The sequence below is a fragment of the Bos javanicus genome, chromosome 5 (genome assembly GCF_032452875.1).
Source record: "Bos javanicus breed banteng chromosome 5, ARS-OSU_banteng_1.0, whole genome shotgun sequence".
NCBI lineage: Eukaryota > Metazoa > Chordata > Mammalia > Artiodactyla > Bovidae > Bos > Bos javanicus.
The window spans coordinates 86533454-86557060 of NC_083872.1; the positions used below are offsets into that span (position 1 = coordinate 86533454).

A 23607-nucleotide genomic window follows, 5' to 3' on the forward strand; every position below is an offset into this window, starting at 1 on the left:
CCCCTTAGTACTGTTTAATTTCCAGTGAACCAAATTTACTTTAAATCTCATGGATTAATGACTTAAGCTAGCTTTTAAAGACAAGATATTTCTTAAATTTCCATGCTAACACCATTGTAACTGGTACACTCTTTAAGAGTCATGTTCAGTTCAGTTCAGTCACTCAGTTGTGTATGACTCTTTGCAACCCCATGAATCGCAGCACGCCAGGGCTCCCTGTCCATCACCATCTCCCAGCAGCCATGAAGAGATACCCCATGTCCAAGGTAAGAGAAACCCAAGTAAGATGGTAGGTGTTGCAAGAGGGCATCAGAGGGCAGACACACTGAAACCGTAATCACAGAAAACTAGTCAATCTAATCACACTAGGACCCGCAGCCTTGTCTAACTCAATGAAACTAAGCCATGCACTGTGGGGCCACCCAAGAAGGGCAGGTCATGGAGTAGAGGTCTGACAGAATGTGGTCCACTGGAGAAGGGAATGGCAAACCATTTCAGTATTCTTGCCTTGAGAACCCCATGAACAGTATGAAAAGGCAAAATGATAGGATACTGAAAGAGGAACTCCCCAGGTCAGTAGCTTCCCAATATGCTACTGGAGATCAGTGGAGAAATAACTCCAGAAAGAATGAAGGGATGGAGCCAAAGCAAAAACAGTACCCAGCTGTGGATGTGACTGGTGATAGAAGCAAAGTCCTATACTGTAAAGAGCAATATTGCATAGGAACCTGGAATGTTAGGTCCATGAATCAAGGCAAATTGGAAGTGGTCAAACAGGAGATGGCAAGAGTGAACGTTGATATTCTAGGAATCAGCGAACTAAAATGGACTCGAATGGGTGAATTTAACTCAGATGACCATTATATCTACTACTGCTGGCAGGAATCCCTTAGAAGAAATGGAGTAGCCATCATGGTCAACAAAAGAGTCCAAAATGCAGTACTTGGATGCAATCTCAAAAATGACAGAATGATCTCTGTTCGTTTCCAAGACAAACCATTCAATATTACAGTAATCCAATTGCTTAAATTCATTGTGTGTATATTTTTCTTTTAAGAAGGTATCAGAAGTGTGCAATCAGAGCACTTTCTAGGTAACAGATCTAAATTTGAATCATTATTGAAAAAGTCTGTTTTCTAATATAGATGTTCATTTGAAAATGATATATGGTCCTTCAGGAACCCAGAAGTGTTTTCATAGATTCTCATGCCTAGTTGGCAGTTTTATTGAAAATGGCTGTAAATCAGGAAAGAGAGCTGAAAACACATTTCATGTCATCTTTAAAGAAACTGTAAGTTATTGTTGCAGAAAATGAAGAGGCCATTTTTATAGAAGATAGCAAGATAAGATGTTGAAATGGATAGGGGAAAAAAAAAAAAAGACATGTTTCTAAAGAAGTGCCTCCAAGAGTTACTTGTTAGTTACAGTATATATGGGAGAGGTATGGAAGATAAAAATTAAAGTTAAGATTGTCTATGAAGTCCAGAGTGTAAATGAGCTTTAGCCCATTTACATGTGCTTCTCCTTTTTTTTTTTTTTCCCTTTTTTGGTGATGGTGATGGTGTGCTTCTTTTACAAGATGTTTATTCACTAGAAAAGTGAATTTGAGCTATTATACTGTGCTTCTTTTTTCTCTTTTTTGGTGATGGTGGTGGTAAGTGTTCTTTTACAAGATGTTTATTCACTAGAAAAGTGAATTTGAGTTCATATAGTGTAAGAACCAGGTGAACTCCCATTCTCCAAAAGTCTGTTGTTTGCTTCTTCCAGAATAAATATCACAATTCTGGATGAACAACAGCTGGAAGGCTTGCATGTAGTTCCATTTCTTATGGGTTCACAGGATGAAATCACTTGTGCATCATTGACAGTTTCAAATGGAGAAGAAAAGTGCATTCCATCATGACATGTCACAGAAAAATCTTTTTTAAAAACTATATTTTCCATTTTTGAGCTGTACACTTCAGTATAGTGAATGAGTTGAAAGACATTATCTTACACCCCAACATTCTCTAAGACTTGTTTATGCTTTTTTTTTTAGTAATCTTTTCAAAATTAACATGTCCTAATTACCAAAGTCTAGTTCGACAATGCATTCAAAGTAGAAGCTGTTTGATCATTGTACTGCTAATGTTTGTATGGGTATCTTTTAAAGCATGTAAAACTTTAATATTAATATTTAATTTTATTTCACTTTTTCAGGTGAGGAGTAGGTTTTCTTTGGCAATGTCTCATTGAGTAGTGGGTGAAACAGTGCTAACAGACAAAATCCTGGCCTGGGAGTTAGTGCCTGTGGCCATACTTAGTGCCCCTAAGGAGCTTTGTGGCCATGGTCAAGGCTCTCATCTCCTTGTGCACACTTCCTCCTTGATGAAATGAAGGGTTAACTTTGGATGATTCTCTTTTCAAACCTGTGAGCCTGCACTGTCTTCTCAATCGGTCTCAAGTTTCTTGATATTTGCTGCCATCACTGTTCTCATGTATTTCTGACTTTCACGATAGATACTACCAGCTCCTTAAATTTTGGTGGTTGAGTATATTTAATGACTTACTTGATCATGCAAATCTTTTATATGGCAGTCTGTTTTTTCATTCAGGAACATACATTAGTTGTCACTGCTGTTGGCAGCATTGATAAACTTAGCAAATTTAGTTGCAAACTTATTTAGAAACCATGCCATGTACTTGATTCACAACCGAAGAAATAGAACATAGCTAACGCCTAGTGGGCTGCTGTCGGTGGGGTCGCGCAGAGTCGGACACGACTGAAGCGACTTAGCAGCAGCAGCAGCACAACACCTTAATGGGAACAGAGAAACCTGAATTCCAGTTCAAAGTTTAACATTAGCTGACTCTGGGTCTTTGAACAGGTCACTTGTGTTTCAGTTCATTCATCTCTAAAATAAGGGGAAGAGGGAATTCTTTGGTGATCCAGTGGTTGAGACTTTGCCTTCCAATGCAGGGCATGAGAGTTAGATTCCTGGTTGGGGAGCTAAAATCCACATGCTTTGTGGCCAAAACCCCCCAAACATAGAACATAAACAATATTGTAACAGATTCAATGAAGGCTGTTAGAAAATGGTCCCCATAAAATAAGGGGAAGAGACTAAGTAATGTCTAAGATTTCATCTGACATTCAGGTTCTGTCATTTTTTTCCTGTAAATGTTATCATCAAAGTGATAAACAAATTTGCTTAGCATTTTCATAGCCTACTCTTTCTCACGCATTTTTAATCCTCTTTTAATTCAGTGACGTAACACACATTTATTGACCACTTACTGTAAACTAAGCACTCGGAATCAGAAAGTACAAGATTTGAATACAGTTATTACTTAAAAGTGGGCAAATCTTCTCACCTTCTTGAGCCATCTGCAAAATGAAGATAGTAATAGCTGCCTTACAGGGTTGATAAGAGGATTAAATAAGGCAATAAAGTCAATAGCCCAGTTCCTGCCAAATAGAATGGGATTGATATTATTACCAGTGCCTTATGCTGTGCATTTAATTTTATACCATTAATCACAGGGCATATTTAATGGTCTATACAATATAAATATAGTAGAACATCACTTGAGTGTAATAGATTTAGAATTTCAGATGCAATTTTATGTTGATTGAGTTTCTTATCCTTTCTTTTGGAAACCTGGTACAGAAATACTTGTCTCCTCTTGTACTTAGGATTAACTGAAGTTAAAATGAGATAAGGCAAGAAAATTTGCAACATAGTATTTGGCATGTAACACTTGAAGATGTTTGTTTTAGGCAAAACTTCCCTGGTGGCTCAGGCAGTGAAGAATCTGCCTACAATGCTGGGGACCCCGGTTTGACCCCTGGACCAGGAAGATCCCCCCGGAGAAGGAAAAAGGCTAAGCACTCTAGCATTCATGCCTGGGAAATCCCATGGAAAGGGGAGCCTGGTGGGCTACAGGCCCTGGGGTCACAAAGAGTCAGACACAACTGAAGGACTAACCCAACAACTACCATCTGTGGCAGTTAGGCAAAATTAGTCTAGTTTTGCTCTAGACAAAATGTATCCATGTATTCATTACCTGTGGTGGAGAATTGACTTGAGAATGAGTGGAAATAAACCATCTGGGGCAACAGAAATAAGTTATCTCTTAACCTGAATGTTATTACATAGATAAGTACATAGGTAAAAATTCTTTTAGCTGTATTAAGACATTTCATTGTACTGAACGTAAATTATACCTAAAAATATTCATTTTATCCCAACACATAAATACTATATTAATTTTTATAGCTAGGAAAATATCAGTTAATAATCATATTTTACTAATGCCATAGCTAACATGTTACTCTCATACAATACTTTTTTCAACAATACATAAAAGAGAAAAAGAGCACCATGATTCCTTGAAGCCCCTGGTGCCTGGAAGTTGTTGGAGCAACACTCAGTGGTTCTATGCATTTCACCACCCAGTTGTTTCAATTTGGCACACCATATTTTAGGATATTTATTGCCTGCTTACTTCTCAAATCTATTCTTTCCCCTGGTGCAGACAAAACTGTGCATCATTGAGTATTATTTTTATGAGGGCCTGGTCAAAAGGACCTGATCAATCCTCTGGCCTCTTTCTTCATGTATTTATCTGAGATGAGGACTAACTTATGACTTCTTCCCATCAGGCTTTATTTAGGATCGGGTCTGTAGGATGGAGTGGAAATGGCGGGGGCGGGAGCGGAAGGGACAGCACAAACATATACATACAGTGTGTAAAAATAAAGAAAGGCATCTTTTGTTACAGCTGGTTGCAAAAGAAGTTTCTGCTTGCATGGCTGAAGATGGTATGAGATTAGTGGAGTTGTAGCATTGTCAGGACAAAGACAGGCTGTGTGAGAGGGATCAGTGTGTTTGTTCAGCAGAGCTTTCTCTCCAGTTGTTGACAGATTTAACTGGTGTAATGTCAGGCCTGGCTAACTCCTCCCCACGATTGTCAAGAGGCAGTCTTTGCAGTAGTAAATGGCCATGTGGAGTATACCATGAATTCCCTATTTGTGTAGTAGCTGTAGCTTAGGGTGGAGATTTAATATTGAATGGACTCCAGATTGTCTAAATTGCAATCACAGTGTTTATTTAAATAGCCTATGGGGACCATTAAAGCATTTTAACTTTTGCTCCTATGTTTCTCATGTTATGAAATCTTGAAGCACATGGGGGAGAAAAGGAAAATCCAGCCTTGTAAAAGCATTAGGATGCTAGAAGTTCTCCCTGCTGCCAAAAATGCTTCAAGAGGTTCAGTTCTCTGAGCTCCCATGTAATGTGATGGATGGGATCCTGCTGTGGTCCCTAACTAGGGGATTTTCCTTATGCAGATATACTCATCTGTCACAGTGTAACCACTGCTGTCTCAGCTCGAGATCTTTCCCCATATCTGATCTCCACTTGTAAAGCTAAGGTCTGTCCTGATTACAGTTAGTTGTTACAATGCTGCAGCTGTAAAACTGTGCAAAACTCTCTTTTAATCACATGAAAACTGAAAGTCACTCAGTCATGTCTGACTCTTCTCAACACCATGAGCTATAGCCGGCAAGGCTCCTCTGTCCATGGAATTCTCCAGGCAAGAATGCTGGAGTGGGTAGCAATTCCCTGCTCCAGGGGATCTTCCCAACCCAGGGATCGAACTCCGGTCTCCTGCATTGCAGGCAGATTCTTTACCATCTGAGCCATCAGGAGCCCCTCATGTAAAATTAAAAGCTTAATAATTTCATGGCAACTATGTGATTAAAAAATTATAATAGCCAGGACATGGAAGCAACCTAGATGTCCATCAGCAGATGAATGGATAAGAAAGCTGTGGTACATATACACAATGGAGTATTACTCAGCCATTAGAAAGAATACATTTGAATCAGTTCTAATGAGGTGGATGAAACTGGAGCCTATTATACAGAGTGAAGTAAGCCAGAAGGAAAAACATCAATACAGTATACTAACGCATATATATGGAATTGAGAAAGATGGTAACAATAACCTGGTGTACAAGACAGCAAAAGAGACACTGATGTATAGAACAGTCTTATGGACTCTGTGGGAGAGGGAGAGGGTGGGAAGATTTGGGAGAATGACATTGAAACATGTAAAATATCATGTAAGAAACGAGTTGCCAGTCCAGGTTCGATGCACGATACTGGATGCTTGGGGCTAGTGCACTGGGACGACCCAGAGGGATGGTATGGGGAGGGAGGAGGGAGGAGGGTTCAGGATGGGGAACACATGTATACCTGTGGCGGATTCATTTTGATATTTGGCAAAACTAATACAATTATGTAAAGTTTAAAAATAAAATTAAAAAAAAAATTATTAAGCTTTTAACTAACCCAAGTTCGGTCCCTGGCTCTGGAAGATCCCCTGGAGCGGGGAATTAGAACCCACTCCAGTATTCTTGCCCACAGAATTCCATGGACAGAGGAGCTTTGCGGCCTATGGTCTTGGGGTTGCAGAGTCAGACATGATGGAGCGACTAGCACTTTCACTTTTTCACTTTTACATAGAGAAGAACTATGTCTTTTACTCCTCTGGGAAATCCAGGGTGAAGGTGAAACTCACTTTGGTGTGTGAGGCCATGGACTTGCCATGCAGAGGAAACATGTCCATCTGTTTCTGAAGCAAGACTTTGGAACAGAGAGCATGACTTTAGTTTCCATGCTGTGATTTAAACACAGCACAATTAAAAACACTTCACGATCATTGTCAAAGGGCTCACAGAAAGGTCTACAGTCAGTTCCCTTCTTTAGGAAGATTTTTCTATTCCTTTGAAGATCCAAAAGCTGGGGTGCATTTGAATATACTAAGTATTATTTTCTGATTATGGCAGCAGTCTGATCCAAGAGATCTTTCTGAATCACTGAGCTCAATTTTCAACTTAAGAAAAATCCTTACTAAGTTTCTAGGGCTGTGCTAACTGCCTGGGGCTGTGTTGAAACTGGTCTCTATTCTTGAGGCTCCAACTCTAGGTGAGAGGAAAAGGTACGCCTCACTAGACTAGTTCAGGACACTCTCAGGGCTCACTAGACCAGCCCCTCTGCATCTGTTTGCCTTGTGTTTATAGTGTGATAACAATACCTATCTATCTCAGAAATAAACTGGTGGTTAAGGTGCTAATGTATATGAAAGGCTTTGGCCTTTCTTGAAATAAAAATACTATAGCAGCAGTTTTGCTGAGGGCATGAGAAAATCTGTAGTAGCATTTTGCAGCTAGGCAGTAGCCATTTAACTTGACTCAGATCATGCGCAATTGAAAGTTCTTTTTCATCACAAGTTTTCTGAAATATCTTTTTATGTATCATCTTGATGTATAACTACAGGGTTAATTACTTCCAAATACATCATAATGTAGGAGTACAAATTTTCCTAATATTCTTTACGTTGTTCTTTATTCCACATTAGAATAAAAAGTCCCAGATTTCTTTTGATTCAATGTTCCAAATATTTGGAACAATGTTATCAGTATTTCCCACTGTCCTGTTGTATACTTGCCTCTCATCTCTGATTCTTTTTTTGGAAACATTATTGACAAAATCCATAAACTTTATAGAAGCCCCGTTTTACCTACTATTTTCCCTTTCTTGTCACAATAAACTTTTTTTTTAAAGAATTGATCCATCGCTTATTTATTCTCAGTTTTAGTTTCCTCTTGCTTTTAACTACCTCTTCTTCACCCTATCCCCTCTCTCTGTATTTCCTAATTGTGTAGGTATTGTGAACTATCCAAAGAAAATAAAAGCTGTATAGAGGGGAGTGAAGAGAATGCTTAATCCATAAAACTGATGATCAGTCTCAGAAGAACAAGAAGCTGACCATATGTCTCCTTCTAGAGGGTGATATGAGCTTCCTGGGTGGTACTAGTGGTAAAGAACTCACCTGCCAAAGCAGGAGACTTAAGAAATTGGAGTTCAGTCCCTGGGTTGGGAAGATTCCCTAGAGAAGGGCATGGTAACCCACTCCAGTATTCTTGCCTGGAGATTCCCATGGATGGAGGAGCCTGGCAGGCTGCACGTCCATAGGGTTGTGAAGAGTTGAACATGACTTAGCACATAGAGAGCGATACAGTATATATGACTAATTAGAAGAATCTGTTTGTTTTGAGTTATACTGGATAAGAGTACATATCTTTCTTTTATCTAATATTCTTCTAATTTCCAAGGATATTTTTTCTAGGACTATCATCCTCCAAAAAGGATATTTTAACTTAATATATTGTTGAAAAGCACTACAGTTTGGGACTAGAGGGGACTCAGAATTACTTTATTTTTCTGGAGCAAACTCTTGGTACTAATACTGTTGATGGTTGTTTTTACTATATTACATTTTGCTGAGCCTGGGGACTGCTTTTGGAAGGTTTAGAAGTATCCAGGGAGGCGCCTGCCACTTTGATTATTCATACCCAGCTCTTTATTTTTATTTGAGACATAAAATAAAAACACACCCTGGCTTCTGCTCAACCTCAACTGGCGTTCTTTTTAAAAACAAACCCCAAACTGACCAAATGGCAGCAATACAAGTTTTTCTGAGAGTGACTCATCGTTCATGTCAATCAGAGTTCATTTATGGAAGCATTAAATTCTAGTGCCGGCCAGGCCACCTTTAGCCAAGTTAAAATGGGATGGGATTTGGTAGGCTTGGAACAGAGGACCGAAAGGAAAACCAGGGTGATGCTGTGACTCAGAAAGTGACTCTCTTCCTTCTGAATCAGAACCGAGCCACTGGTAGAATCAGTTCTCTCGGGAAGATGGCAACCTTTAGGTGAAAGGTTAAATGGAATCTCTGACCACCTATGTTCATCTTGTTGTTGGTTTTAACTCTGTGCCATTTTGGATAATTGCTTACTCTTCACCTTTTCCCCCATTGCTTAGTTGCAAATAAGAGTAATTTTTTCCTTTCTGTGTGCCTTAAGACATTTTTAAGGGTGACTGTGAACTTTTAACCACTGGTACGTTTTATACCAGAGGTGGTTTTGTTTCTGTGATGTGTTAACTGATTTCTGCAAAAATGTACCACAGTTCTGCTCTTCTGATAAACACTGAAAAATGTTTCTGTAGATACTTACCCTCTGGAATTTGCTGCTTATTCTATTTATGTGCAAACAACATCAATTCTAGTTTCCACACTTTTTTGTTCATTCTTTTTCTTAGTATTTCTCAGTTCAGTTCAGTCGCTCAGTCATGCCCCACTCTTTGTGACCTCATGGACTGCAGCATGCCAGGCTTCCCTGTCCGTCACCAACTCCTGGAACCTGCTCAAACTCATGTCCATCGAGTTGGTGATACCATCCAACCAACTCATCCTCTGTCGTCCCTTTCTCCTCCTGCCTTCAATTTTTCCCAGCATCAGGGTCTTTTCCAATGAGTCAGTTCTTCATATCAGGTGGCCAAAGTATTGGAGCTTCAGCTTCAACATCAGTCCTTCCAATGAATATTCAGGACTGATCTCCTTTAGGATGGATTGGTTTGATCTCCTTGCAGTGTAAGAGACTGTCAAGAGTCTTCTCTGATACCACAGTTCAAAAGCATCAATTCTTTGGCTCTCAGCTTTCTTTGTGGTTCAACTCTCACATCCATACATGACTACTGGAAAAACCATAGCTTTGACTAGATGGACCTCTCTCTCTATTTTACTTCCAAAATGATTTTACAGGGATTAATTGTGTTAGAAAGCACTTATTGATCACCTATTATGTGTGTCTACTTCATCTTTTTTTTCACTATGTCTTTATCAGAAGCTCTTGGGTTGACCAAAAATTTGTTTGGGTTTTTCCATAATATGTTAAAGGAAAACTGGAATGAACTTTTTGGCCAACCCAAAATTTAGACTGTTTTTACAGTTTTTAATATTTGATTGATTTCTTTGTTGTTGTGTTCAGTTGTTAAGTCATGTCTGACTCTGTGACCTCATGGACTGTAGCCTGCCAGTCTACTCTGTCTTCCACTGTGTCCCAGGGTTTGCTCAAATTTATGTCCATTGACTTGGTGATGCTACCTAACCATTTCATCCTCTGCCACTTCCTCCTTTATTAAATTAATTTAGTAGATTGATTTCTACTTTATGCCATCTTAAAGTTCAGGATTTTATTAAATCTTCCAAATATGTACATTTATCAAATTGTGTGTGTATGTTTTTTTTTTTTTTCTGTATTGACTCTTTTTAGTAAATAAGATCAAATTTTAAGAACACTCTACATTTCTCAGCCCTCCATATCAACTGATAATCAGGAGAGGGTTTATATCTTTTTGGCAAATTCATATGGTTGGTTCATTACAGAATTATGACCATTTTAATCCCCAGCACATTTGTTCATTCTGTATTTATTCTTTTAATGCACAATTCTTGAAATCCTGTTATGTATATTTAGGTTATAAGTTCCTTGAGGTATTATCATATTTTTGGAAGGAAAAAATAAAGGGATGCATGGATTGATAAGCATAGCCCCTTCTTAGGAGCACAGCTCCTTTATAGTGAAGTTGACTATGTCCTCATCCTACTCCAAATTAATTCAGGATTCATGTGGTTTTGTAATTATAGGTACTGAGCCTTTGTGTTGTTGGCAAAGGAGAGACAGAAAAGGTAAGGATTGATGCTCCGTGGAAATCAAGGGCCTGGGACTGAGGTGAGGAGATGGGAACGTTGACGGTGGTCATTGCGGGCAACTGACAATTTAAAGTCATGGACTTTGGCATGGAACCTATTTAGTGATTAATCATTTTGGAGGTATCTGTCCCCAGTCTTTATCTTATTAGCTTGAATATTCTCAAATCTATCATCATGTGTACCAAGAGTTGATTAGAAGCAAGTGGCTTGCCTGTGGAAACTGGACTTCTGATCTTTGATTAGCAAGAACGTCACTACTACACAACATCCATATGGTTCTTGCCTTTTTCATGTCATTGTATTTGATACCTGCAACTGGTTAGTTCCTCTTCCTTCATCTTCAAGGGGTTGGAAGACACTGAGTAATCAGACCTGGAGTCCAGAACAAGCAGCTAGTCGAGATCAGGTTCTTGAATTTAATCTCTCCGCCAATCCATTGTCGTTATTACGGTAACTGCACACGAATCTGACCATTGCATACCCTCTAATCCCCAAACTATTATACCCTTTTGTTCCTCATTGCAAAGCAAATTGCCATTCTTCATCAGGGAGGCTTTTCTATGCAACTGGGTTTAATTTTAAAATTAAAGCATTTGGAAATTAAGGATAATCACCTTCCAGTTTTCATTTTCAACCTCAGCTTAAAAATTAGTATCTCAGAGGAATGTGTATGAAATCTCTTTAGCTAATAGCCTATATTTGTGCCCTGTGTCCCTACACTCTTCTGATAAAGAGAACTTAGGCTATAAACTCTGTCATGTGAACACATCCTTATGTATTAACAGGCATATTTTAAGAGTGCAACCCTTCTGAGATGTGAGTTCTTGAGTCATGAGTAAGTCATGAGCCCTGAGCAAGTTCATATATATATATATATATACACACACACACACACACACACATATTCATTGTTCTATATAACAAATATTTATTGAGCATACCCTTTTTGAGTCCAAGGTATAGTAGAGCACAAAGTGAAGTCCAAAACCATAGGAAGACAAAGACAATAGCCTTGTAATGTTTTAAGGAAAAATAAAGCACATTTGATTTTATTATGGATGCAACTTTATTTATAATTATATTATCTTACACTTCTTGTTACTATAAATTTTTTTAGGATTTCTCATTGTTTTAATGTTATATTTTTATGTATTTAAAAGCAGTTTGTAAACTATAAAAAGCTGGATATATAAAACATATGAGTTAAGAGCACACAACTTTCATTGGAACTGATCTTGTGCCATAGCTACTGGATTTTCAAAAGTGAATTTAAAATATACTATCCCAGTGTATACAAGAGTTATCTCAAGTGCTTGAAATATTGCATTACAATCTCTTTGGATGAGGTTTGGGAGCCTGTAATTTTAACAAACAAACTAGCCAACTCTAGTGCTGGCTGTGGGAGGACCACACTTTGAAAAATGCCATATTAGAGTTTATCAGAGGGGGGCTTGGAAGGGCCCCTCTGAGAATTGAATCCGTCTCTCTTGTTGGTGCCTCCAACTCAGCAGCTGACATTGGTGATGCATTCAGTTTTTTTAGGCCATCCATTTGCTAGGTACAAGCACTGTGGAGATAAGTAAGTCGTGGACCCTGAGCTCAATGATCTCACAGTTTATATACACCATCCTAGACTTCTCTGCCATTTTATAACTAGTTGTCATGCTATCCTGTGGCATTTTCCATTTATCTACTATTTATATACTTATATATTACTACATTGCCACATTGATCCTGGATGCGTGAGTTTTTCAAAATTACACATAGTTGTCATTACAGATGAAAACAGAGGCTCAGGGAAAACTAGTTATGTTGGCCAACTTCTGGTTATGTAGAGCAAGGATGTGGCAGAGCTCGATCCTCTGATTCTAAGTACAGAGTTGTTTTTTTTTTTTTTTCCACTTCATTGCATGTGTGTGCCTTGTGAATATGAGTTTAGAATTCAGGGTATTTCTTTACCTCTCACAGGTATATCGTAATATTCAGAAATTCTTCAATCTGTGTGCAGGTTGTTAGTGCCATGTTCCCAGCCACTGAAAAATGAACTCATTCAGTATCCTTAAGTAAAGCCAGATGGCTCCATTGAGAATGGCAAGGATCTCTTGTAAATAGGATTACTTGTACATTCCAGAAACTCATGACAACTGACACATGAACTAATACTAGGAAATAACGTATAGACTTTCTGGGAGGGAGCCAAACTTTGACCACCTCCACTTGAAATGTTCCTCACATTAGAGACTCTGCTTAGTCTTAAGTAGTGCCATTGCTAAAGTTTATTTTTTGATTTACTACGTCTAACTGTTATTTGTCTGTTCATTCACTCATTCAATAAACATTTACTGAGCACTAATTGTATACCAGAACAGGCCAAGTCACTAGTTATAAAATCATGAATGAGACATGTTCCCTACCCAAATATGAAGCAAACTACATGTAATGACTGCAGAGGCGTGAATAAGGGTCTTTTCTATGATTTCTCAATTCTGACAGTTACCAGTGGAAATACTGGTTGGAGAAGTGAGTGTGTGGGTGAATTCTTCAGGAAGGGTTGAAATTTGTTATAGCTACGCATCTGGCAGTACTTAAGAATTATGCATGATTTCATGTTTCCATGGGCACACGGTACATTATAACACATTATGTAATAGGCTGGTTGATAAAGCACTTTAAAATAGTATAACATTGTGCCTCTCTTCCCTCATCCTTAAATCACTGTACACACATCAGTTCTCACAATATTATTCCTAGGAGTTGTTGTGAGGATGTTTTTATTATCAGTCATCGCTGTGGTAACATCAGTCCAGAGCTGAAGAAAGTGAAATGCAAAATAACTTGCCCAGGGCCACTCTACGAAAGATTGGCAGCATCGCATCCCATAATTCTCTTTCATTTTCTGAGTCTCAGAATTTCTTTGAAAGACTTGCTAGTCTGGATATTTTGTTTGTTTATTTTCCCATAACTTAGCATGGTGCTTCATATAAGGAGTAGAATTTTCTGTGGGTGGCCCACTGGCAAGCTCTTAACTCTTCAGGGCCATGTCTTGAGGAAGATATGGTTCCCACTCTTCTACTTTTTCCTACAGAGAAACCATAGTTGAAGAGCTGTGGTCTGTATACTAAGGAGATAGGTCTTTGTGGACTTGAGTTTCAAACTTTGTAGAATACTCATCAGTTTCTGTCACTCAGCAACATTTAAAGCCATTGATATTTAATCAGTCGTCCAGTTAGTTTCTTTTCTGTAAATATCTGCCTTATTCTGACAGCATCTAGCATTCTTTAGCACAGACCACAAGCTAACAATGTTGAAGATCAACTGTACTAAAACCAGAAGGAGAAATCAGAACTAAAGGTGAAGATCTTTTCAGACTTGATTCCACTCAATGCTTCTTAGCTATGCAGTAGAGAAGCCTGAAAGAAAAAAAAAAAAAACATTTCAGAGTCAGAGAAAAATTTCTTTGCTCAGGCAGGTCAAGTCAGTTACTTTTCCCTTTCCTGTTGCTGTTTCACATCAGTTTACCAACTGCACAGTCAGGAAGTGAGTCTATCTTTTAGACTATAGTTGAGAAGCCTGTGATGTATGACTTGGTGCGCATATGAGGATGTCATTTGATGAAAATTAGTTGATTCAACTCTTATAATATTGGTTTGCTTCTTGAATATATCTTTAAGTTTTTTTCTCTCTCAAACTGCCATATTAAAAAAGAACAAAACTCCCGTTCGAACACAACAATTATTTGAAACCATTTTCCACAGAGCAAGAGAATACTTTATATAGTAATGAGTAGCAAGCCGTGTTTTAATGTTCACATGATTGACGCAGTGGTTCACAACAGTTCCTCTGGAACCATTCTTGCTTCTTACATTATAAGTAAAGTCTGTTCAAAGAAGGGAGCAGAAGAAAGAAAGTTTCTTTTCTGGCAGGTTGATGCAGTGGGTATATGGCAACCATATAAACCTCAAGTGACTCAGTTATTACAAGGGACCTAATTACTGACCTTAGACTTTTGGGTGACACTGAATACCTTTCTTAGGACAAGATTGCTTAGCTTTTTGCAAAAAAGTTCCTGTTTAGAGTTTTGCACAAAAGTTGTTGTTGAGAGTGCAGTAGTAGCGAGATGAAGTAGGGTCTTGGTTTTTATAAAATGTTATTTCTATCTGGATAATCATTTGGATGTGAGACTGAGTGTTACGACTACGGCATGGGCACAGTGATAACTGGTTCTGGCTCCTCTGCAGGCACAGTGAGGCCAGTTGGAAATACTAACACAGATTAGAAAGCAAGACAAGCTGACTTTTGGTGTTTACCTTAATACTTGAGATGTTGTTTAGTCACTAAGTCATGTCTGACTCTTTGTGACTCCATGGACTGCAGCATGCCAGGCTTACCTTTCCTCACTATCTCCTGGAGTTCGCTCAAACTCATGTCCTTTGAATTGGTGATGCCTTCCAACCATCCCATCTTCTGCTGCCCCCTTCTCCTCCTGTCCTCAATCTTTTCCAGCATCAGGGTCTTTTCAGTGAGTCTGCTCTTTGCATCAGGTGGCCAAAGTATTGGAGCTTCAGCTTCAGTAGCAGTCCTTCCAATGAATATTCAGGGTTGATTTCCCTTAGGATTAACTGGTTTGATCTCCTTGCTGTACAAGGGACTCTCAAGAGTCTTCTCCAGCACCACAATTAGAAAGCATCAATTCTTTGGCACTCAGCCTTCTTTTATGGTCCAACTCTCACATCCATACATGACTGCTGAAAAAACCATCACTTTGACTATGTGGACTTTTGTCAGCAAAGTGATGTCTCTGCTTTTTAATACGCTATCTAGGTTTGTCATACGTGTACACACATGTTCATGCTCAGTCATGTCCAGCTCTTTGCAACCTTATGGACTGTAGCCCATCAGGCTCCTCTGTCCATGGAATTTTCCAGGCAAGAATACTGGAGTGGGTTGCCATTTGCTCCTCTAGAGGATCTTACTGACCCAGGAATCGAACATAAGTCTCTTGCACCTCCTCACTGGCAAGCAGATTCTTTAACACTGCACCACATGGCTTGTCATAGCTTTTCCTAAATGCTTAGTACTACTTAAAAGTTATCCCTCTATTACTTGCTTATACCTGATAAACTGAACCAAGGTGATTTTTTTTTTTTTTTCTCCAATCATGGTTTTCATCCAAGATACTCAGTTTTGGTAAGGAAACCTAACAATAGTAATAACTAAAATGACAAAGAAAACATCCAACCTTCACCGTGCATGTGTGCTTGGTCATATCCGACTCTTTGCGACCCTATGGAATGTAGCCTGCCAGGCTCCTCTGTCCATGGGATTCTCCAGGCAAGAATACTGGAGTGGGTTGCCATGCAACCCAGTGATCAAACCTGCATCTCCTGCATTGGTGGATATGTTCTTTACCACTAGCACCACCCAGAAAGCCCAGCCTTCACTGAGTACTTGCTAATTACAAGTATCTTAAGTTCTTCACATACATTGTCTCTGTGAGGTGATTTATTACCCTGAGCTGGTTGTAGGTGACAGAAACCTAATTCAAATATGCTTGAAGGAAAGGGAGTATTGTTAGTTCACATAAGTGTGTGTTTCACAAACTGCCTAGCTTTAGGCATGGTCATTTCAAGGTTTATGTGCTCTCCTTATCTCTCATCTTTCTTTGCTTTTCTCTGTGATGGCTTCAGTTTTAGACAGGCTTTTGTGCATATAACCTAAAAAGTTAAAGCTTCTTTCCTCATAATTCTATCAGCATTCCCACATAGGTCATCTGTTGGTTCTGCCCGTATACTGAGTCCGCACCTGAACCCATTTTTGTGGGTGAAAAGATAAAATGCATTTTTTTTTTTTTTTGGCCAAGGCATAGTTTGAGAATGAGGGACCGGTTGTTTCCCACAGGGAAAAAGAAAAAAAAAATTAATGTGAAGTTGCCAGACAGGTCAAAATAATTAATCTCCATGACATCATAGCAGTATCATTTTTTATTATTCACAAATATAAGAACATTGCCCAAGGTCACAGAGCAAATATATGGGAGGGTATGGACTATAACCCCATCTGTGTGATGCCAATGCCCATGAACCCACAAGACACATAACAAGGTTGAGAGTATAAGACTAGAGGGAGACGGTCTAGGTGTGATTCTGACTCCACCTACCACTTACTAGAACTGTGCCTTGGGGAACAAGGTAGTCTTATCAAGTCTTTGTTTCATTACCTATAAAATGAGGATAATAATTGTATCTACTTCATAGGGCAAGACTGTGAAGATTAAGCGGCATCAGTGAATGTAGAGTGTTCTGCAGAGTTCCTAACACATTCTAAGTGCTCAGTACATGGTGGCTAGTATGACAGTGTTTTGTTTTCTTGTTTTATTTACCACAAAACTGTAATTTAAATTATCAGCTATTTTGACTTCACGTTTAGTTGCTCATTTACTCTAGGTAAAAAAAATGGATTAATAAACCCAAGCCATCACCTGATTAAAACTCCACATTTCTTCCATTACTTAACATCGCCAATTCCATACACTTAATTTATTTTTGAAATATTTTTGGTATTACTTTAGTAGTCTGATATGATGAACTCTTTTACTATTGCTTGATGAAGCAGTAAGTTTGTACAGAAAGGGAACCACATTTGTTATGCACCTGAAACTAACACAGTGTTGTAGATTAACTCTGAGTAGTGAAAATGTTAGTCGCTCAATCATGTCTGACTCTTTGCGACCCCATGGACTAGCCCACCAGTATCCTCTGTCCGTGGAATTCTGCAGGCAAGAAACTGGAGTGGTTGCCATTTCCTTCTCCCGGGCACCTTCCCGACCCAGGGATCGAACCTGGGTCTCCTGCATTGCACGCACATTGGTTACTGTCTGAGCTACCAGGGAAGCCCCCAAATTAATTCTACTCTATTATAAAATGAAAATTTAAAACAAAGGGAGGACCACATTTTTTTCCTCTACTATATGTTTCACTGTACTTAGAACTTTGTGTATACAATGTAGATATTTGTTGATTTCATTTATTATTTTTCTGTACTTTTGATTATGGCTGTATCTTGAAAGAGCCCTCATAGGAAATTAGTAGGCAAGATGTGGTTCCTTTTCCTTGAAATTTATAGGTGAATCCAGATTTGAGGGTGAGGCTGGGAATCAGATACCAGAAATCTGTGGGAAGAGAGGGCATGCCCCTTCCCCAGGTGCAGAGGCCAGCAGAGAAGACTCCTTGGGCTTCTAAGGAGTCCATCCAGCTTTCCTTGCATGTCTACCTCATTTTCAAATAAAATTAAGGCAGCATGGTGAGAATAGAATCTTCTTTAGCAAATCCATTGAAAATCAAACTTTGAACTAGGTAAGTAGAGTTTTCTAAATTGTTTCAACGATTTGCAATGCCTCAGTGCCAAATGTGGGCTTTTTTATCTGAGAGGAAGAAAATAAGCTACTTAGCAAGATCACTCTTCTAACCACCAATCTAGCCTGTTTCCTTTTAAGATAATTAAAGATTTCGGTAATATGGGAGTGTTTTGAATATGGATTTACTATCAATATCACACAGGAGAGCTGATTTCAGAATAAGGTGCAATTTAATGCCAGCATTTCAATATTTAAATGTCTTAGAGATTAGACTATAATGATAAATATGATATGCATATAGTATTTGTATATATATGTATAAAACATTGTATATAATTACAGAGAGACTACTTCTGTAGCAAGTGATAATTTTAAACTCCTTAAATGTTATAATAAAATGAAACAGCATAGTTAGATTAATGAAGTGTTTCTTGAGTCTTGGTTATAGACTATTCAAAAAGGAAGCACATATTTGACATATATTCTCACAAGAATCATGAAAGGCTCTGACATTTGTCTTCACATTATTGGATCCTCCCACCGGAAGAAGTGACTTGAACAGAGCCTTAGACAAAGCTATGTAAACCACCTTTATTTATTTATTTTTTAAGGAGTTTATAACAGCAACCTGGTCAAGGTTCAAGGTCATGTGCTCTTTTCATGTGGTAAAATACTTTGGCTACTTTCTAAAGTGTAGCATTTGGACTGGCAGCCTAAAGGCTAAAAAGCCTATATCTTTTAACCAGCATAAGACAATAACTATTCCCTCTATATTTACAGAATTTTTTTTTTTTCTTTACAAAAGTAATAACACTAGGTAAACAACAAAGTGCTGCTGGCATTTTGGAGTTTTCAACTAATTTCTCAGCAAAGGAAATATACTGTGCCCCGGTTGTATTTAGTGTAAAAGTAAGAGGAACATCCTTGAGACAGAAGCGATTTTTCTAGTAGGTTACCTACAAGGATATATATTGATTTCAATTGGTAGTACTGGCTTCTGCCTACAGATGTACAGTGTGTCCAGGGGTTTAGAAAACAGAGCTTTTAATTCTTTGTAAATAGTAGCATTGTATGAGAGGGGACTTTTTTTTTTTTTTTCACTGCAACTACAAAAAATATTGTGCACATTGGTTTAAAATGAATTGACCTTTTGTTTCAATGAGGGCGGTGTGTTACTTGTTATGGAGTGACTCCATTTGCCCATGCAAATAAGCACAAAGCCAGGATATTATCAGGCAATGGCAAAATTAAGAGGTAGGTCAGATTTAATGGAAACATCTGTCATTAACCCTTTTACAGAAACTGCCTCAGGGAATCCTTGCAGATAAAAGCTATGCTAAGCTATCTTACCTTGCTTTGCAGAGCTGCAAAGGCATGGCAATCACAACACAGAAATTCTGCTCAGAGAATGTACTTGAAAGACAGGCACATTTTAGAATATGGAAGAAAACAACAAGGTTTATTTCGTGTGGCATTCTCTTTATAAAAAATTTAAAGTCAGTAGAACAATTAAGGCTGCTATTAATTTTTAGATTTTACACCAGCATAATGTTCCCTACTGTTGGCTACATTATGTCATTCCAGTGTCATCATATTGATACCTCAAATCACACATGAAATATTTACAAGCTATTTTCTGAAATTATGTAAAACACGAAGTTAGAAAAAAAAGTGTACCCATATCTGCATATGGTACTCCACGTTTGCCTATGTTGTGCAGCAGTGATAAGAGAAAGTTAATTTTGCTAACCGAGCATTTATTGAAGATAATTTATGAAAGTTGCAGTCACTTGGATGCCATTTATTTTTGTTCGTTTAAATTATCTGTTACCAATAAAAGTATATATGAGTTGATACGCATTTGCAATGAAATTTAAAACACAACTTTAAAAGATCATAATCATGCAGTAAACTGCATTTGAAAAACATTTTTAAGTTTATGTAAGTGAACACTTAAGTCTTAATGTTAATTTGTTTAAAGAGGGCTGTGGGAAATCCCTGATTATCTCCATAGGGGGAAACATTGCAAAATGATATTTCAGGTATTTTAGTTATGTTTATTCACAATATAACTGCCTTTAAAATTATCTTGCCTCTCATTTCTCTCAATATTTTTATTTTCACATTTGCCTTCATTGTGATTTTTTATTATTTCTTCTTTATAGGATTGTTTTTGTCTCCTCTTTTAACCTTGTCTTCTTACTGTTCTGATGAGTATAGCCTGGCTATTTCTTTCTTTGACGGCATGCACAGATGAAAATGCACCTCTCTTTTCACTGCTTCTGTTAAATAAGACTTTGCTATTGTTGTTCAGTCACTTAGTTGACTCTTTGTGACCCCATGGACTGCAGCACACTGGGCTTCCATGCTCTTCACTATCTCCCAGAGTTTGTTCAAACTCATATCCATTGAGTCAATGATGCCATCCAACCTTCTCTTTAAACTTATCTAAAAAAGCATTGTAAAATGAATAGAAGGATCATTTGCTTTCTCTATTGGGGCACTTCTTATACAGTGTCTGATCCCTTCCTTTAAGTGGGAGGCGCCCACACAAGTTTGTGTCAACTGCAGAATGATAAACCATTTTAACACATAACCAACCTCCTCAAAGCCATGAGCTTGAATTAGGTATAATTATTCCAAATATTATTTTAGACAGATTGAGAGCGTATGGCATGAAAGAGAATTAGTTTTAACCATGGATATTTATCTGCTCTAAAAAATACTAATATTCAGTTTGTAAATTTAAGCATTAAAGATGTTTGAAAACTATTATTGGACTTTAAAAAAGTCAAGTAACCTCAAGCTCCAAACATAGATTTAAATGAGCTTACATTATTTTATGTTCTTTCAGAATTCCCCTATTAATTTTGCACTGATCAGAAATTAGCATTTGTTTTCAAAATATTAGTCATCTTAGTTGCTTTCTGTGGACATGTGAGCATGGATTCCTATTACTGGGTCTGTTCCTCTAGGACCATGAGCTGCTCAAAGGTGGGGATACGTCTGTCTGCCCTGACCATTGGACAACACTTATTTCAACAATGTACACAATTCAGGCACCCAATTAGTGTGGTTCTTTATTGACAGATGCTTTCATACTCTAATACTTGATTTCAGTGTGTCACTCTGCCATGTGTAGAAAGGCATGGCATAAGAACCATCAAAAATTTGTATCACACATGATCCTCCACTTGGTTAAATATCATGTTCAGTGCTACCCCCTTCTCACAATTATAGTGGTTCGGAAGGCCATTGGTCCCAAAGACCAGGCAGACCTGCTTAGTTATTTGCTAATGATTCCAGCTACCTCCCAACAGCTCACAAAGGCACCGTCTTTCCCTGAATATTTTTCTTTCATACTCGGCTTAATAAACCATGGTATCTCTTAGGTGTCACTGTACTTTGTTCTCATTTCCTCATTCATACTATTCTTTGCATCCAATGACTGGACAAGATGTTTTGGAGATATTGACATTTGACTGAAATGTCTATTTTGAAAGAATTCTTAATTTTTTTTCATGTTTATCAGGCTTTAATGATTCTTATCTAAGAACCCTTTTGATGATTTGTCTTTTCTATACAATTTTTTTTGTTACAAAGAGACAGCTGTGAAATTCCTTCTCTGAATTTTTATTTGAGGCAAGACATCAACTTTTTTTCCCCATGTCCCATGGACGGTTGACCTGTATGTAGCTAGAAGACCCCTATCAGTTCACCAGGCTGTTTGGTATCTTCTCATTAAATCTGTTTTTGATAATCAGGGCGTAATTCCTTGGTTTCAGTCAATAGAGACCTCTTTCTTGAAGGAATTATCTCAAGTAGAAGAAGCAGTATATCTGACTGATAGGCCTGCTTGACTTAAATCTAGATTCTTAACATGAAACATTCCCTTGCTGCTGATTTTTTCTCCAAACCAAGAAAGTGTATTGTTATACTAACAAGATATTCAGAACAGTCTGTTGGAGTTATCTTTTAATACTCATTTGGGGAAAATTTCAGTTTACTTGATTGCATTTATTGGATAGTCACGCAATTCAGAATTCAAAAAGTATAGAAGTGTGTACCAGGAAACCCAATAAAATGCACCGAAGTCATAAAAAAAAAAAAAAAAGAGTTTGTATCATAAAGAATATTTCCCCATTCCCATTGTTCATTTGCCCAATTTCTACTCTCTTCACTCCCTGAAAGGAACAGTTGTTAACTGGTTAACTTGTATGTTCTTCTAGACTTTCTTTACTTGCTGATTCTTTGTGATAGTTCAGACATCCCCAGGCTCCCTATTTAATGCATGTCCATGTTCACTTGATGTTCATAAAGTGTCTTACTATGAAGTGACATTTAACAATGTGCGTGTTGAATCTGGGTACTTTTTGCTTGGCTTTGCATTCATCTTTCCACTTATGTTTTGAAGAGAAATTTCATATTTTCTTTGCTCTAATTCTGGTTGCCAGGATGGCTGAATGCCATTCCTGGAAGGGGTGTGTGTTAGCGCTGGCACAGACGGAACCACTGGCACAGGAAAAGGAAACCATTCCTGTGTCAGGGAGATTTATCTATTCATTATTTTAAAAATTGTTATTGTTGCCATCATTGACCATTTATTGTGTGTGACCCATGTTCTGGGTACCATTTTAAACAAAGAACAAGGCATGTTCCTGGGTGGTGCCCAAGGAACTCCCAACTGGGCATGTTGGGACTCTGTGTATGGTAAGATTACAATTTTGGTAGCCAGATCTTTAGCAGTAAGGAGAAAAGTCTAGTACAATTGTTTCATCTGAGGAAAGCTGTAAGCTTTTTGTATGTGACCCTGGGGCCAATTAGTATAGGGAAGGGGAAAGGACATAGCCTACAGCTTTTATCTCTTTTATAAATTGTGCCCTTATAAGATTTCTCTTGGGCTTCCCTACTGGCTCAGCTGTAAAGAATCTGCATGCTAATGCAGGAGACGCAGGTTCAGTCCCTGGGTTGGGAAGATGCCTCGAGAATGAAATGGCAAACCACTCTAGTATTCTTGCCTGGGAAATCCTATGGACAAAAGAGCCTGGTGGGCTACAGTCCATGGGGTATCAATGAGTCAGAGTGAGTGAGCATGCACACAAGATTTCTATTGGAGAAATATTTCCACATCTTTTAGAATGTTTGAAATCCCAGGCTCTAGAAAACTAAATGTTATGTACTAAGTAGCTTCAGTCATGTCTGACTCTTTGTGACCTTATGGGCTGTAGACTGCCAGGCTCCTCTGTCCATGGGATTCTCCAGGCAAGAATACTGGAATGGGTTGTCATACCCTCCTCCAGGGGATCTTCCCAACCCAGGGGTCAAACCCAGGTCTCCCGCCTTACAAGTGGATTCTTTACTGCCTGAGCCACCAGTGAAGCATACTGGAGTGAATTCCGGTGCCCTCCTGCAGGGTAATCTCCCTGACCCAGGGATCTAACATGGGTCTGTTACGTCTCCTGCATGGGCAGGTGAGTTCTTCACCACTAGCACCATCTGGGAAGCCCAGATGCCATAGCTAGAGTCAAGAAATCTTTCTTTAAGCCTTGCTGTGCCTCATTTTCAATTCCGTGTTGCATGGGGTGCCACAGTCTGATGAGAACAAGTAGCAGCCCACTTTGCAAAAGAGATCCCATTTTGGAAGAAAGA

The 23607-nt window shown here is 38.4% G+C and overlaps 1 protein-coding gene across 6 annotated transcripts in view; it reads left to right on the plus strand.

The window, feature by feature from the left end:
- The window catches only part of SOX5 (SRY-box transcription factor 5), a 1175689-nt gene that overhangs the window by 562590 nt on the left and 589492 nt on the right, over positions 1-23607 (plus strand). For 4 of the 6 annotated variants that reach the window (XM_061417626.1, XM_061417625.1, XM_061417630.1 and 1 more), the window contains one exon: positions 10539-10580. The exons of 1 other annotated variant lie outside the window; for it this stretch is intronic. The gene's annotated coding sequence lies outside the window, so the exon portion shown is untranslated. Of the gene's footprint in view, positions 1-10538; positions 10624-23607 lie in introns of all 6 variants that reach the window. One more of the 6 variants, XM_061417628.1, reaches the window with a different exon arrangement.